The sequence below is a fragment of the Mus caroli genome, unplaced genomic scaffold (assembly GCF_978045245.1).
Source record: "Mus caroli unplaced genomic scaffold, Mus_caroli_1 scaffold_3, whole genome shotgun sequence".
NCBI classification, from domain to species: Eukaryota; Metazoa; Chordata; class Mammalia; order Rodentia; family Muridae; genus Mus; species Mus caroli.
Window position 1 is genome coordinate 57085935 of NW_028227258.1, and position 15349 is coordinate 57101283.

Here is a 15349-nt window from a genome sequence, read left to right on the forward strand (position 1 = left end):
TGGGAGATGCTGTGGAACATAACAAATACTGCAGGACTGGGTATTTTTGGAGCATGACTCAAAGCTGAATGTGTATTCCCACTGTGGAAATTCACGTACGTCACAGGCACATGAGGCAGTGCTGTGTTAGTCACGGTTATTCTGGAAAGAAGAACTATTAGCAACGTCTAGTTCTTTGTACTTGTCGGAGTTTTCGATTATTTTATTATTTTTACAATACATATGTATTGTCTATGTAATTTCAGCAATTTTTAAGTCAGACATGGTGACACATCTGAGAAAGGAGAATCACAAGTTCAAACCCTGTCTGGACTGCATAAACCCTCTGTTAAGAAATAACAATAAGTGCTTGCTTCGACAGCACATATACTAAAATTGGAATGATACAGAGATTAGCATGGCCCCTGCACAAGGGTGACATGCAAATTCGTGAAGTATTCCATATTTTTTTTGGATGGAACACAGGGCCCCCAATGTAGGAGCTAGAGAAAGTACCCAAGGAGCTGAACGGGTCTGCAACCCTATAGGAGGAACAACAATATGAACTAACCAGTACCCCCAGAGCTCATGTCTCTAGCTGCATATGTAGCAGAGGATGGCCTAGTCGGCCATCATTGGGAAGAGAGGCCCCTTGGTTTTGCAAAGATTATATGCCCTAGTACAGAGGAACGCCAGGGCCAAGAACTGGGAGTGGGTGGGTTGGGGAGCAGGGCAGGGGGAGGTATAGGGGATTTTCAGGGTAGCATTTGAAATGTAAATGAAGAAAATATATAATAAAATTGTTTTTTAAATAATAAATAAATAAATTTTACATAATACTTTCATAAAACATAAAAAAACGAAAATAATACGTAGTAGCCGAGGAGGTGGCTCAGTTGCTAACATCTTTGCAGTGTAAGCACAAAGAACAGAGCCCAGATCTATAGAGTTCATATTATAGTCAGGCATGGCAGCTGCCCATAATCGTCAGAGCGAAATGGCTGCTCAGACCAGCAGCATCAGTGAGTCTGGTTTCAACTGGAGAGCCTGCCTCACTGGAAAAGGTGGAGAGCAGCCAAGGAAGATTTCTACTGTCAACCTCGGGCTTTAAATGTACATGTACACACATATGTGTGTACCCCAACACACACATGTGCACCCCATACATGAGCAAACATGTACAAGCAGACATACATATGGATTAAAGAGCTGAGAAGAAAGAAGGAAGAACCATTTGATGACAGAATGACGGAGACACAAAATATGAAATGGGCTTCTCCATATGCCACAGTCTTCCCCAGGGAAACTACATAGATTTGTATATCAGAAGAATAATTTTTCTTCTTTTTTAATATTTTGCATTTATTTATTGTAGTGTGTGTATGTACATGTATGTGTGTATGTGTTGTATATGTGTTTGTGTGTGTATGTGTGTTATGTGTTTGTTGTGTATGTGGTATGTGTGTTTGTGTGTGTATGTGTTTGAGTGTGTATGTATGTGTGTGGTGTGTGTTTGTGTGTGTATGTGGTGTGTGTGTGTTTGTATATGTGGTGTGTGTATGGTATATATGTGATTGTGTGGTGTGTGCTTGTGTGTGTATGTAGTGTGTGTGTTTGTATATGTGGTGTGTGTATGGTGTATATGTGGTGTGTGTGGTATATGTGTGTGTATGTGTGGGTTGTGTGTGTGTGTGTGTGTGTATGTGTGTGCACCAGTCTGTGTCTGTGTTAGTGTGTGTGTGTGTTTGTGTATGTGATGTGTGTTTGTATGTGTGCTGTGTGGTATATGTGTGTGTATGTGTGTGCATCAGTCTGTGTCAGTGTATGTGTGTATGGAATCAGAGGCAGCTGTATGAGTTGGTTCTTACAGAGCACACTTACCCACCTAGCCACCTCTCTGCCCCAGAAAATAACATTTTTACTAAAGCTTTTAGAGCTTTTGCCCAAGCTTAGGTTCAGAGTTAGATACTTTGCTAAATTGAGTCACTAATTTTGTCTTCAAAATATGTCCTCCAACCATAACGGCCATTGCCATGTTCACATAGCTGTAACTACTGTCAAGAAACTCTTGAGATGGATCCTGTGGACAAACCCTCCTGGGAGGACATTGAGGGTCTTCAGATTTTCACATGAATTTCCAGCCACACCATCCTTCCCTGGCTTCCAAGCAGTGTGTAAGATTGCCAAAGCTGCTCATAGTTTCCTGGTCTCAGGCGGTATAAAGTACATAGACTCTGGAAAGTTGACTGAAGAGGAAAGTCCATCCATCCATCTGTGGAAAGTGATAATCCATGCTGGGTGAGACTTTCCATGGTATGTCTATCAGAGGGTCACCCATGTTCCTGTAAGCAACCCCGCCCCCAACCGTGCTCTGTACATGAACTCAGCAAGCTTAGTGGTTAGCCAAGTCAGGCTTTGATGGAACCACACTTTGGTCTATCCTTGGTGTTCCTTCTGGGGCAAGTAGGCATTTGTTTGAGTCTCCCCCAGAGAAAGTGCACACAATACCACATTAACCTAGGTACTGCTGCTCTAAATCTGACCTTTGCATCCTGTGGGGCAAGTTTCAACAGTAAATAAAGCACTCCTGCACAAATATCCCTTAGTAGCTCACACATCCCTCACTGCCACAGAAACTGCAGTGGGAACGTTGGGAGGCCTGTTGGGAGGTTCTGGGCTCTTTTTATATGAGTCTGTAGATGGAAACTAGCTATTTATGTCTTTCCCAATGCTAGAATTCAGTGTGCCAGAGGACTTCTGTGTAAAGGTGAGCTCAGCTCAGGTGGCAAGTCATAAAACCTGGCTCAGGGAGTAGCTGGACGCTGCCTGGGGGGACGGTCTGCCGCCATCACATTCTGTCAGCTCGGAGTGCCTAGGGCTGGAAACGGTTAGAAAGGTCCCACAGGTCTTTACTCCAACCTGTAGACCTGAATGGCAGATTATTTGTTGAGAGGAAGCCATGGAGAAGTGCGTGAGGAGGGGAAGGGCTGAGTGTTAAATCTGGACGAAATGACGCTTTACAGCTGCCCCGCTGGTCCACATGTAAGAAGCCTGAAAATTGCCTCTCCGTCCTGGCAGCGAGCAAGCAAACGGAGGGCTGAAGTGACTCCATTGCTAAGGTAAAGGTTTGCTATATAAGCATGAAGACTTGAAATCCGAGTCCCAGCACTCATATAAAAAAGCAGGCTTAGTGGCCAGCAGCTGTATTCCCAGTGCTGAGGAGACAAAGACTTGTGGGTCCCTGGAGCTTGCTGGCCAGCCAGCCCAGTGGAATTGGTGAGAGACCAAATCTGCAGAATAAAGTGAAGAATAACTAAGGAAAACACCTGACATCAAACACACACAGACAGACAGACACAGAGAGATAGAGACAGACAGAGACAGAGAGACAGAGAGAGAACAAACTGGACAATCAACTGCCCTTTATATACTCACAAGGAAGTGAGGTCACTGCAAACTATTCCTCTAAAGTAAGAGAGGCAGGTGGATCTAACACAAAGAAGCTAACAGTGTTGAGCGCCAGACCCCTGCAGCAGCCGATCCGGGTTACCGAAACCTGACCTGTATTTGACAGATTCCTGGAAGCTCGGTAGCCACTTGGAATGAAGGACTCCAGGGAACGTGGGCATAGGGGACCTGTGCTTTTGTGAACTCAACCCAGTTCTCACCATCAACACAAAGAAAATTCTGTGTGCTTCTGACAATTGAAGGGGGAAGGAAACTCATTTGGAAGCATTCCAACGTGCTCTCTTATGTGGTCTAATCTCAGGAGAGACTAGTTAACCAGAACCCAACTGGCTGGAGTTTCATCAAACACCAACTGGCTTGAGGGACTAGAAATACTCAGCTCCAGCCCTTTGGCCTTCCTATCCAACTGAAGGTCAAGAACAAGATGCACAAGAGACATCTCGGGGCTCTAAAAGACAGAGTGCTACCCCGAAGGACTGGGAAGAGAGTGGTGATACTGAGAATAGAACCCAAGGGGGTCGCAAAGCTAGTTAAACACTCCACTCCATACACCCCAGCCTCTTGTGGGTCTACAGGATGCGTCTCTCACACCTTACCAAATTCTTCTCAAGTCTGACTATTATACCAACACCTTTACCACATGCCATGGCCAGCTATCAAGAAATAATTACAAGGCATTACAAGACATAAGTCAAGAAATATAGTTTTAAGCCGGGCATGGTAGCGCACACCTTTAATCCCAGCAATCGGGAGGCAGAGACAGGCGGATTTCTGAGTTTGAGGCCAGCCTGGTCTACAAAGTGAGTTCCAGGACAGCCAAGGCTATACAGAGAAACCCTGTCTCAAAAAACAAAACAAAACAAAACAAAAACAAAAAAACAAAAAACAAAAAAGAAATATAGCTTTAGGCATGTAGATGAAGGAAGCCCCTGCAGAAGTCATATCCATAATTCCTACACCCAGGGGTGATACTAGGGGCTGGGGTGATTTGAACAGAGGTATGTCCCACACCTCCCCCATAGACTTCTGGGGTGATTTGAATAGAGGTATGTCCCACACCTCCCCCATAGACTTCTGTGTTTCAATGCTTAGGAGCGGCACTATTGGGAGGTGTAGCCTCGTTGGAGTAGGTGTTGTTTTGCCGGAGGAAGTGTGTCATTGTGGAAGCAGGCTTTGAGGTCTCATATATGCTCAAGCTATACCTAGTGTGACAGTCTCCTTCTGCTGCTTGCAGAAGGACTCTCAGCTTCTTCTCCAGCACCCTGTTTTCCTGAACTTTGCCCTGCTTCCCACAATAATGATGATGAGCTGAACCTCTGAACCTATAAGCCAGCCTCAATTAAATATTTCCTTTAATAAGAGTTGCCTTGAGCTGGAGAGATGGCGCCGAGGTTAAGAGCACTGACTGCTCTTCCAGAGGTCCTGAGTTCAACGCCCAGCAACTACCTGATGGCTTACAACCATCTGTAATGGGATCCGATGCCCTCTCTGGTGTGTCTGAAGACAGCAACAGTGTACTTACACATATAAAATAAATAAATAAATCTTTTTTTAAAATTAATAAGAGTTGCTTTAGTCATGGTGTCTCTTCAGAGCAATAAAACTCAAACTAAGACAGGGGACAAGAAGTTCAAAGTTCTCCCTGGCCACAATGTGATTTTGAGGCCAGCCTAGGCTACATGAGACCTTGTCTCAAAGATGTTTTTAAAAGAACATAATTTGAAGATAGCCAGTAAACCTCAATACCAAAATGACAGGGGTTTTGGAATCGTCAAACAAGGATCATTAAATGACTAAGATTCTAAGGCTCCGGTCTAAAGGGTAAGGTGACAGCCAGCATGAAAAGCCAGAGACCGGCAACACTGCAGCAGCAGTGCAGAATGTCCTTGATGGTCAGCCCTTCAGTGGACTGGACACAGGGAGGAACATTATCCTCAAGCCTGAAAGAATCTCAGCAGAACCCAACCCGAAACACGAGAGAACAAAGAGCACGATGACCAGAGAGGGAAGGGCATCTGCAAAAGGGAAGACCAGAAAGCCAAGAACAGGAGAGAGGAGGGAAAATGTCTGAAGCAAGAGTGGCCCAGACTTTCCCCCAAATTATTGTCAGAAAGCAAACTCCAGTTCTGGGAAACTCAGAGAACATCAAGCAGGAGAAATGCAAAACCAAGAAGTAAGCAAGCAAACACTATACCCGGGCTTATCATTTTCAAACAACAGAAAATCAAAGATGGAGAGGAAAATGTTGAAAGGAGAGGGGGAAATGGTATGCACTCAGGATCAAAGCCAGGAGACATCCAAGTCTCCAGAAACTCTATAAACAAAAGGACGACATGATGGCGGGCTTAATGCATTGAGAAAAGACAGACACCACCAATCTACTGCTCTCTACCCTGTGAAACTTAATTCTCTTTAGAACTAATTTCTCAGGCAAACAGAAACATGGGGAATGTGTTGTCAGATCTGCCTTGCACTAAACGCTAAGAGTTCTTCAGAGAGAAGAAAATATACAGAGAAGAAACCCAGATCTACATGAGCCTTGAGGACAGGATAAATAGACGCAAAGAAAAGCCATTGTTCTCATTCTGAATTGTCTTAAAATTGAAGTTTGTTCAAAATATTAAGAGCAGCATTGCATTCAATTGCTATTTCAATATTCAATATTAAATTCAATATTAATATACTCAATTGCATATATATGCATTGCTTGTGTATATTGAATATATATACACACATATACACACACACATGCATATATTTATATGTATACTTACGTATGTGCACAATGACACAAGTGCCAGAGAAAGCCTCACAAGGTGGCCCATGACCTGTAATCCCAAAACTCAGCAAGCAGGTATAGGAGAGAATCCAGAGTTTAAGACCAGTCTCAGATTCATAGCAAAACCCTGTCTGGAAACAATAAAGGCTAAAGATATAGCTCCTGTTATGAGTGTTTGCCCAGCGCTACAAGGCCCTAGATCAATGCCAGCACTGCAAATAAATAAATAACAACAAAAAGATAATTTATGGATAAAGATGTATATGTTTCAAAAGAAATGATAATGTTAGATAGGATTTAATGCAAATGTGCCCAACCTGAGGGTGAACTAACATGAGGCAAAAATCTAGTAGACTGCAAGAAGAAATAGACCCACCCAGCTGGATGAGTAGAGATTTCAGAACCTTTTCTTCAGAAATGAGCAGATCAAGCAAGGCAGAGAGTGAGAAAGGGCACAGCTGAGCTCACTGATACTGTGTTAGCCAACGTGAACGGGCAGCTCTAGGTTTCCTTACCAGGTCCATGAGCATCTCACATGCATCTGCAACATTAGCTGAAATGGACCACATTATGAGCATAACTTAACATGCATAACTTACATGTCTAAATAAAAATAATAATAATAATAATACATGACTTAGCAAATCCAAGGGTACAGAGTGTGTCCTCAGACCACAGGGAAGTTAAGTTAAAACTCAGTAACATGAAAATAGAGAGGTAGCTCAATGGGTAGGGCATCTGCTGAACAAGACTGACTGAGCTCCCAGGTGTCCGGGGGAAAGCTGAGTGTGGTGACACACGGCTGTACCTAGCACTGGGGAGCAGAAGCAAGTGGGGCCCCACTTGTGAAACACAGCAAGCTCCAGGTGCAGTGCTAGACCCAGTTTCAAAATAAGGAGACATGCCCACGTGGCTGAGCATACACACATACAGCTTTTGTACACACTCAGTCAATAAATCCATAACAGAAAGACAGTTAGACAAAACTCCAAATATGGATACAATGCACAGTAAGATGGTTTTCCCAAGGTGAGGCCTAACCATCACACCTGAGCTGTCCAGACCCCCGACAGTTCCCAGAATAAGGAAACTTCAACTGCATGGTGTGTGGTAGTGGAGGACTACATTAGAGATTGCCCCTAAAATAATATTCATTTTTTAAAGAATCCTCAAACAATATGAATTGTATGCCCACAAGAGTGCTAACCTACATGAAATATAAATCTTAAAAAATAAATCTACCAAAATTAAATCAAGAATAAAAAAAAAATCCACTATCTGGACTTGTCAGTACTGAGGACTGAATTCAGAAACCCACATCCCAGACAGGTACTCTTCTGCTGGGCTGTGTCCCCAGGCCACCAACTCTTCAAAATTAGATTTTATGCACACACACACACACACACACACACACACACACACACACACTGTCAGCACCACTTCTGCCAGGATTACTTCATCTGTGGTCATAATATGATTAAATGATGATGATGGTGGTGGTGGTGGTGATGATGGTGATGAAGATAGGTAAAGTAGCCACAGAACGCAGTACACAAGGCCCTTTGTTAATCACCCGTGCCCTGACCCCTGACAAGACCACATTTCAGGCAAGTAATTTAACCTCTGCCAGTCTCAGAACCCCTATCTGCCCACTGGAAACTGTTGTACCCCTGTTGTTTGTTTGGAGTATTGAGAGTAGTGTGTAAACCATTCAGGACCCAAACAAGTGTTGTCAGTACAGGCTTTCAATCACAAGACTAGAAGACCTGGTTTATGCTGCCCAGCTTCTTACGTTTAGAGCTACCTGTATTTGTATAGCAAGGATTTTTTTTTTTTTTTAAATGGCAGATGAAGTGCATTGACCTTCAGGAAGATGGAGATTAAACTAAATCATTACGCAAGAGCGGAAGGTTCTCTAAGGCCTGGGGCTCAAATGAGGGCTGGAGTGCCCCCTGTGGGCAGAGTTTGGTAAGTGTTGGAACCTGGGGACTGCTAGAAAGAGCCACAGAGGGCCAGAAGACAGCTCAGCACGCTTCTCCACTCAGTTTATATTCTCAGAGGAAAGCGAGCCTTACTCAGGCGTGCGCATTTCGTGCTAACGTCCCGCGGTGCCCCTTACTCCGCCACTCTGTCTATGCAGCCTCATGCTCTCTTTCCAATGGCCGGTACAGGTCACAGCCCAGCATGGAAGTCAACAGACTTCTATGGTGATGTCAGCTGAACAGCACAGTGATGCCACAAACGTCATCGTGAGTACCGAGTGACTACCAGAGAGCTTCCTGTTCCCAAGGTAAATGTGGTGGCAAAATAGCTATATTCAATACATCACCTCTAATGACATCTCTATAGTGAAATACCATAAACTACTAAAAATAACAGCCCCAATTTATATTTTTTGTATATTCATTTTCTCATGTGTGTGTTGTTAGTTTTGTTTTTTTCTGCAATCTTGCTGGGTAGCCCATGATGGCTGTGAACCTGGAACTCCCCTGCCTCTCAGTCCTGCACTGGGATTACAGGTGTGAACCATTTGTCTAACTCTCAGCATCTATTCTTTTGAAAAGATAATTATGACACATTAGAAGTGATCAATTAAAAACCACAAAGCAGGGAGCTGGAGAGATAGCTCAGTGGTTAAGACCACTGACTGCTTGCTCTTCCAAAGGTCCTGAGTTCAATTCCCAGCACCACATGGTGGCTCACAACCATCTGTAATGGGATCTGATGCCTTCTTCTCTCATGCAAGCACACATACAAATAGAGCACTCATATAAATAAATAAATAAACAAATAAATACTTTCTTAAAAACCACAAAGTAGGGCTGGAGAGATGGCTCAGCAGTTAAGAGCACTGTACTGGCTAGTTTTGTGTCAACTTGACACAGGCTGGAGTTATCACAGAGAAAGGAGCTTCAGTTGAGGGAATGCATCCATGAGATCCAGCCGTAAGGCATTTTCTCAATTAGTGATCAAGGGGGGAGGTCCCCTTGTGGGTGGTGCCATCCCTGGGCTGGTAGTCTTGGTTCTATTAAGAGAGGAGGCTGAGCAAGCCAGGGGAAGCAAGCCGGTAAGAAACACCCCTCCATGGTCTCTGCATCAGCTCCTGCTTCCTGACCTGTTTGAGTTCCAGTCCTGACTTTCTTTGGTGATAACAGCAGTGTGGAAATGTAAGTTGAATAAACCCTTTCCTCCCCAACTTGCTTTTTGGTCATGATGTTTGTACAGGAATAGAAACCCTGACTAAGACAAGCACTGACTGCTCTTTTTTTTTCTGACTGCTCTTCTGAAGGTCCTGAGTTCAAATCCCAGCAACCACATGGTGGCTCACAACCATCTATAACGAGATCTGACACCCTCTTATGGTTTGTGTGAAGACAGCTACAGTGTGCTTACATATAACAATAAATAAATCTTAAAGAAAAAATAAACCCACCAAAGTACAGCTCCATTTTCAAAACATTTGTGAATGTGGGTCAGGACACACATGCACACACAAAGCCAGAAAGGTTTACAGAAACCCATCAGGCAGGCTTCCGGATGAAGGGCAGGATTTTCATTTTCTCCTATAAATCTTTAATGGATAATAATAATACTCAGCATGCACTGTTTTAAAGTCAGAAGGAAAAAGGCATATTCTGGGGAATCTATCCTACAACAGTGTCAAGTAAGCAATGTCCTGTGTAGTCCCAGGCTATCTCCTTCCCTGTACCTCCCAGGGGCTCCTCTGTGACATAAATTACAGCTGGCTGTAACTGACCCAGCCAGTGCAGGTGTATCGATTTCAGATAGCAGTCAAACATAACAGCCAGCACTCATCATGTAGGTTTATGTGTCTCTTCTGCTGAAAGCTGCTGGGATTGCCAAGCGACCTCCTGTCAGTGAAACCCTGAGAACTGCTGCCTCAAGTCCCAACAGCAAGGTTCCGTGCCCTGGCCTTGCCCTCAGAGAATCACATCGACCAGGACACCACTACATCAGGATGAGGAGAGCAAGCCCGAAGCAGCAGTGATGGAGACATCTTGGCTGCGGCTGGGGGAAGGGAAGCTTACAATCTCACCAAGCCAGAGCTGGGGACACAGTATCCTCCGAGCTTATGTACCAGTACTAAGTAGCCACTTCCTCATGCTGTCCGGTTTAATGACCAATGTGGAATTTGGGCAGGGGTAGAAAATACCAGGTATTGTGTTTTAGAGACAGAGTGTACCAGTCAGTCCAGAGGCCAGGAGCAGCACGGACTGGGGGAAGTGGATACTGAATGAGCAAAGTCTAAATTCTCTTACTTCAAATCTCTTGTCTCCTCAAAATAGTATTAATATATCTTTAAAAACTAGGAATCTTGACACATAGCCATCCAAGCACTCGGGAGGCTACGGCAGGTTTGGAGGCAGTTGAAGGCCTAAGCTATATATTGAGTCCTGAGCCAGCCTGGACTACATAATAAGACCCTGTTTCAATACACACACACACACACACACAATTACTTGACATCATAATAAAGTATTCGGGAGACAACATGAAATTTTAAAGTGTCTACCCAACACATGGCACACAGGAGTGGTTCAATTAATGTTTACCCTTTTATCGAAGACTATTTTTAATGGTTATTAAGCAAAAAGAAGAGGGACGGTCTATTGTGAGCCCCTAAGTGCCAGGTACTATCCTGGATGCATGCACACGTTGTGTCCATACCACTCAGCATCCCTGTGTAGGTAGTCATTGCTCAAGAGACATCTATGGGGTCTAAGTGACTTGTCTGAGACCAGGGCGACAGTGACAGAGCAGTGCTTGCTCTGAAAACTCATCTGTGTGAGTCATATTTAGGTGGAGTCTGAGATTCTGTCATTTTCTGGGGGATAGGTGCCACCCCTCTAAATAGGTGTGGTCAAAGTTCAAGCTTTCTTTCACCATAGAGTGCTCTCCCGTTGTTCAGCTGGGGCCTGGAGCTGAGCGAATCATGCAGTACTAAGAGGAGCTCCCACGAGCTGAGGGGCACAGTGCAGCTTACTCTGCATCATGCTAACTGTATAGTATAGATTATTGTCTTAACTTTGCCTCTGTCCCTGTGACCAAACACCATGACCAAAAGCAACTTGAGGACAAAAGAGTTTATTTCAGCTTCCGGTTCCCAGCATGAAGGGAAGTCAGAGCAGGAACCCAAGGCAGGGACCTGGAGGCAGGCACCAAAACAGAGGCTCTGGAGGGGTCCTGCGTACTGGCTTGCTCTCTGTGGCTTGCTCAGCCTGCTTTCTCATACACTGAGGACCACCTGCCCAGAGCTACACTGCCTACAATAAGCTGTGACGTCTCATGTAATCGTTAATCAAGAAAATGTCCTGCAGACTCACATACATGCAAGCTGACAGACGCACTTTCTCAGCCGAGGTTACCTCTTCACAGATAGGTCTAGGTTTGTTTCAATTCAACAAAAAACTACCAGCACCGTCACATGCAGCCCAAAGGCCAAGGCTTAGCACACCTGCCTGGACCTCCCTGTTCAGTGGGCTAAGGAGGAGAGATTCAGAAGCCAGATCTCTTCCCATCTCCTGAGGCCTGGAGAGGGTAGGAGAGCAAGAGCAGACCCTGTGGCTTGGCCATAAGAAAGGGAGCCCTGAGCAAGGTGAAGGTAGACAGCAGGGTCAGAGGTCAGGGAAGGGAGCTCTGTACTGGGAAGGGACGTCCCAGCCAGTGGCGTCAAGAATCTGAAGGGAGAGGTAGTCAGTGTTCTAAAGAGACCACTTCTTAGACGTTTTTGTGATGGAGGTTTGCCAAGCAACACTGTTATCTGTAGAGCTGAACAAACATTCTTCTGCAAAAGGAAAGTTTACTGTCAGATCATAAATATACAAAGGAGCCAGACAGGGATGGTTCATGCCATTAATCCCAGTACTCAGGAGAGAGGCAGAGGCAGACAGATCTCTGAGTTTGAAGCTAGCCTGGCCTACAGAGCCATATTTAAAACTTTTTAAGTTAAAATCTGACCAAGGGGTTGGTAAATGGCTCAGTAGGCAAAGTGCTTGCCGTGAAAGCTTGGTTTCTTTACTCTGAGCCCCAAGCATCCACTGGGTGAAGAGCTGCATATGGCAGTGTGCATTTGGACCTCAGGGGAGGAGTGGAACCGGACAGACCCTGGGGACTTCCAGATCAGCTAGCACAACTAAAATGGAAAGTTGTCTCCATTTCATTGAGGAGCCCTGTCTCAAAAGCTAAGGTTTTACTGCTTTAAGGAGACAGCTCGAATGGCAAGAGTGCTTGCTGTGTTAGAATGACGACCCGAGCCTGAAGCCCCACGCCATATAATAAGCCCAGCTGTGGTTAGTGAGACCGGCCCTGCAGGCTCATGTGTTTGGATGCTTGGTCCCAGTTAGTGAAACTGTTTGAGAAGGATTAGGAGTTGTGGCTTTGTTGAGGAAGGTGTGTCTCTGGAGGTGGGCTTTAAAGTTTCAAAAGCCCACACCAGAACCATTCTCTCTCTCTCTCTATCTCTCTCTCTGTCTCTCTCTGTCTCTGTCTCTCTCTCTCTCTCTCTCTCCACCCCCCTCTCATGTGCATGTGCCTGTGCCTGTGCGTGTGTGTGTGTGTGTGTTGGAGATACCTGTATGTGACATGAGTCTACAGACATTTGAACCAAACAAGCATGCATGAGTCAATGTGTGTATTAAATCGGGATAAAGCTTGGTTTTGTTTTTAGTTTTAGAGCAGTGTGAGCGGCATCCTGATATTTCCTTACTACTTTCCTGCTGACATTCCCAGGGTCACCTTCTTCCTTCCCCGGGACAGAAAAGGCTTTGTCCTCATAGATTCAAGGTCACTTGGAGCCCAGGTCTGTGAGTTGATCTGTAGGTTTTCTGTTCTTCAATGGCTTAGGTTACCCGCAAGAAGCCTAAACCCCCTCCATGGTGTCTGCAAAACTTTGGAAGACTCTGAGAGACACGGTGGTGCTTGGCCCCCAGCCAGCCCCAAGGTCTCAGGCAGGGTGGGTGAGTGATCTGCCACTCCTGATGTTCCAAGAGGTGCAGGAGGATCTGAACCCCCTTCCGTGCGTGCCTCAGTCACACTGGACAAGCTCCGTAACTGAGCTACATCCCTAGGCCACACACAAGTTCAGTTCTTAGGGTCCAGCCCAGTGTGCACCGTGACACAGAGGCAGCAGGAGGAGATGCGTCACGAAAGCCATGGCAGTGGGGACCAGCTTGCAGGCTTTAAAACAATGACAAAAATCCTGACTTCTCTCTTCCTCAAATCTGAGAGTCTTTGTCAGTTTCTTCCATATCCTAACCAGAGATAGGTTTAGAAGCTAGCTTGAGTAAGGTCCTAGGTTTGGTTCCCGGCAATAAGGGGGAAAAGTCTGGTCTCTCATGAAATTGTAGGTTCTCTGAGGCAAGGCCGGTAAAGTTTTGCATGCTGCCTGGAAAATAGAAAGTGCTCAATAAATGCTGTGAAATAAATAATAAATAAATAAAAATCACCTGTGAGGCTCGACAGAACTACTATTAGTAAAGTGCCCAGCAGAGGGTAATTGCTCATAAATACATATTATTATTACATAAAGTAATGAAACTGCTCATGAGAGATTTTATTACTTTGTGCAATAGTCCCCTGGCAAACTGAAAAGGAGTGCATAAATTTATGGTTTTGACTTCTCCAGTTTACAGTTGAGAAGCTTACTGGAAAACAGCGTTCAGCCCACACAGGCCCCTTCCCACTCTGCACAGCGAGAAAGGCATTGGGCCAGCTGCTGATGTGTACTCGGGGAGTGGTTTAGGTTAGAATGCACGCTACCCAAGTAAGATGCAACAGGATGCACAGTTTCCTTCTTCTTCCTCTTACACCTCCCCGCTCCACTCCAGCATCAGCCACACAAGGGCTAGGAATTCACAGAGAGCTGCTACACAGGCTGTCTCTATGTGAAAATAACCCAGAGCCCCACAGCCTTCCTGCCGTGCTGTCCACTGGCATTCTCTGTTGCTTCGCTTCCTGGCCCCTGTGTGTGGACTAAGCTCTTCCCCTGAGCCGTCTCCTCCATCGTGGGCTGCATCTTCTGAAGCCAGGAGCCAAGATAAATCTCCTCTCCCTGAGCTTACACCATCAGGTTCTTGTGGCCATAACACAAAAGTATCTTGCAGGCGCCCTTCTCCTGCCTTTACAATTTAAGGAATTGTTCTTAAGACAGGGTCTTATATCTAAGGCTGGCTTCAAACCACGGTGCAGCAAGGGTCACGTTATACTTCTGATCTTCTTGCCTCCACTTCCCATGTGTGTGACACCGTGACACCTGCTCTCTGTGGTACTGAAGATTGAGCGCAGAAGCTCATGCGTGGCAGATCAGCACTCTACCAACTGAGCTACATCCCAGTCCTCCCCTGGCTTGAGAATCACGGTTTTCTTGCCTGTCTTTCAGGTCTCAGCTCAAACTCACCTTAAAGAAGACATTTTTGAATGTTAGATTAAAAAAAAAAAAAAGCAGCTTACCTAAGATCCCACAGCCCAAGTTCAAATAACCGCAAAGGAGGTGGTTGTACCCATTTACCTGGTGTATAGAACAAAACCGACAGGCACCGAGGATGGGTGTCAGGATGGAGACTGGGAGCCATGAAGCTTCACCTCTCCCCTGTCTGACTCCTCTCCTCTCTAGATTCTTGCACAGCTCCCCATTGTCCCCGTGAAAGGATGCAGGATCGACCCAGCATCCACAAGGCCAACAAGGGGACATCCCAGCCTGTTTGCTCCTCACAGTAGCAGTGCCCCTGAGTGACACCAGGTGTCAGCACCCCAGATCTGGGGACAGAGAGACATCCTGGGAGTGCAGCGAGGGAGTCTCTGACTAAACAAAACACTTTCTCCAGCTGGAAAACCTGCAAAGCATTCCATAACAAAACAGCTAGAAATCACAGTTCACGACTGTGGCCCAGCACTTGGGTAACGAGACAAGAGGAGGCTGGGAGTGTTTCAGGCTAGCCTGAACGACACAATGAGTCCCAGGCCAATTTGACGTTACAGAGTGAGAACTGCCTCCAAAGAACAAACCCAGAGAGCTGGAGAGAGGGCTCAGCTGTAACAGTATTTGCTGTCCAATCAAGAGGACCAGAGGTCAGATCCCAGCACCCACGTCAGGCAACTCACCAA

General features: G+C 45.5%; 1 non-coding gene across 1 annotated transcript; it reads left to right on the top strand.

The window, feature by feature from the left end:
* Positions 1–345: 345 nt before the first annotated feature.
* Positions 346–449, top strand: LOC115030663 (U6 spliceosomal RNA). Its single transcript, XR_003836269.1, has one exon. It is a non-coding gene; the product is annotated as a U6 spliceosomal RNA (small nuclear RNA).
* Positions 450–15349: the final 14900 nt, after the last annotated feature.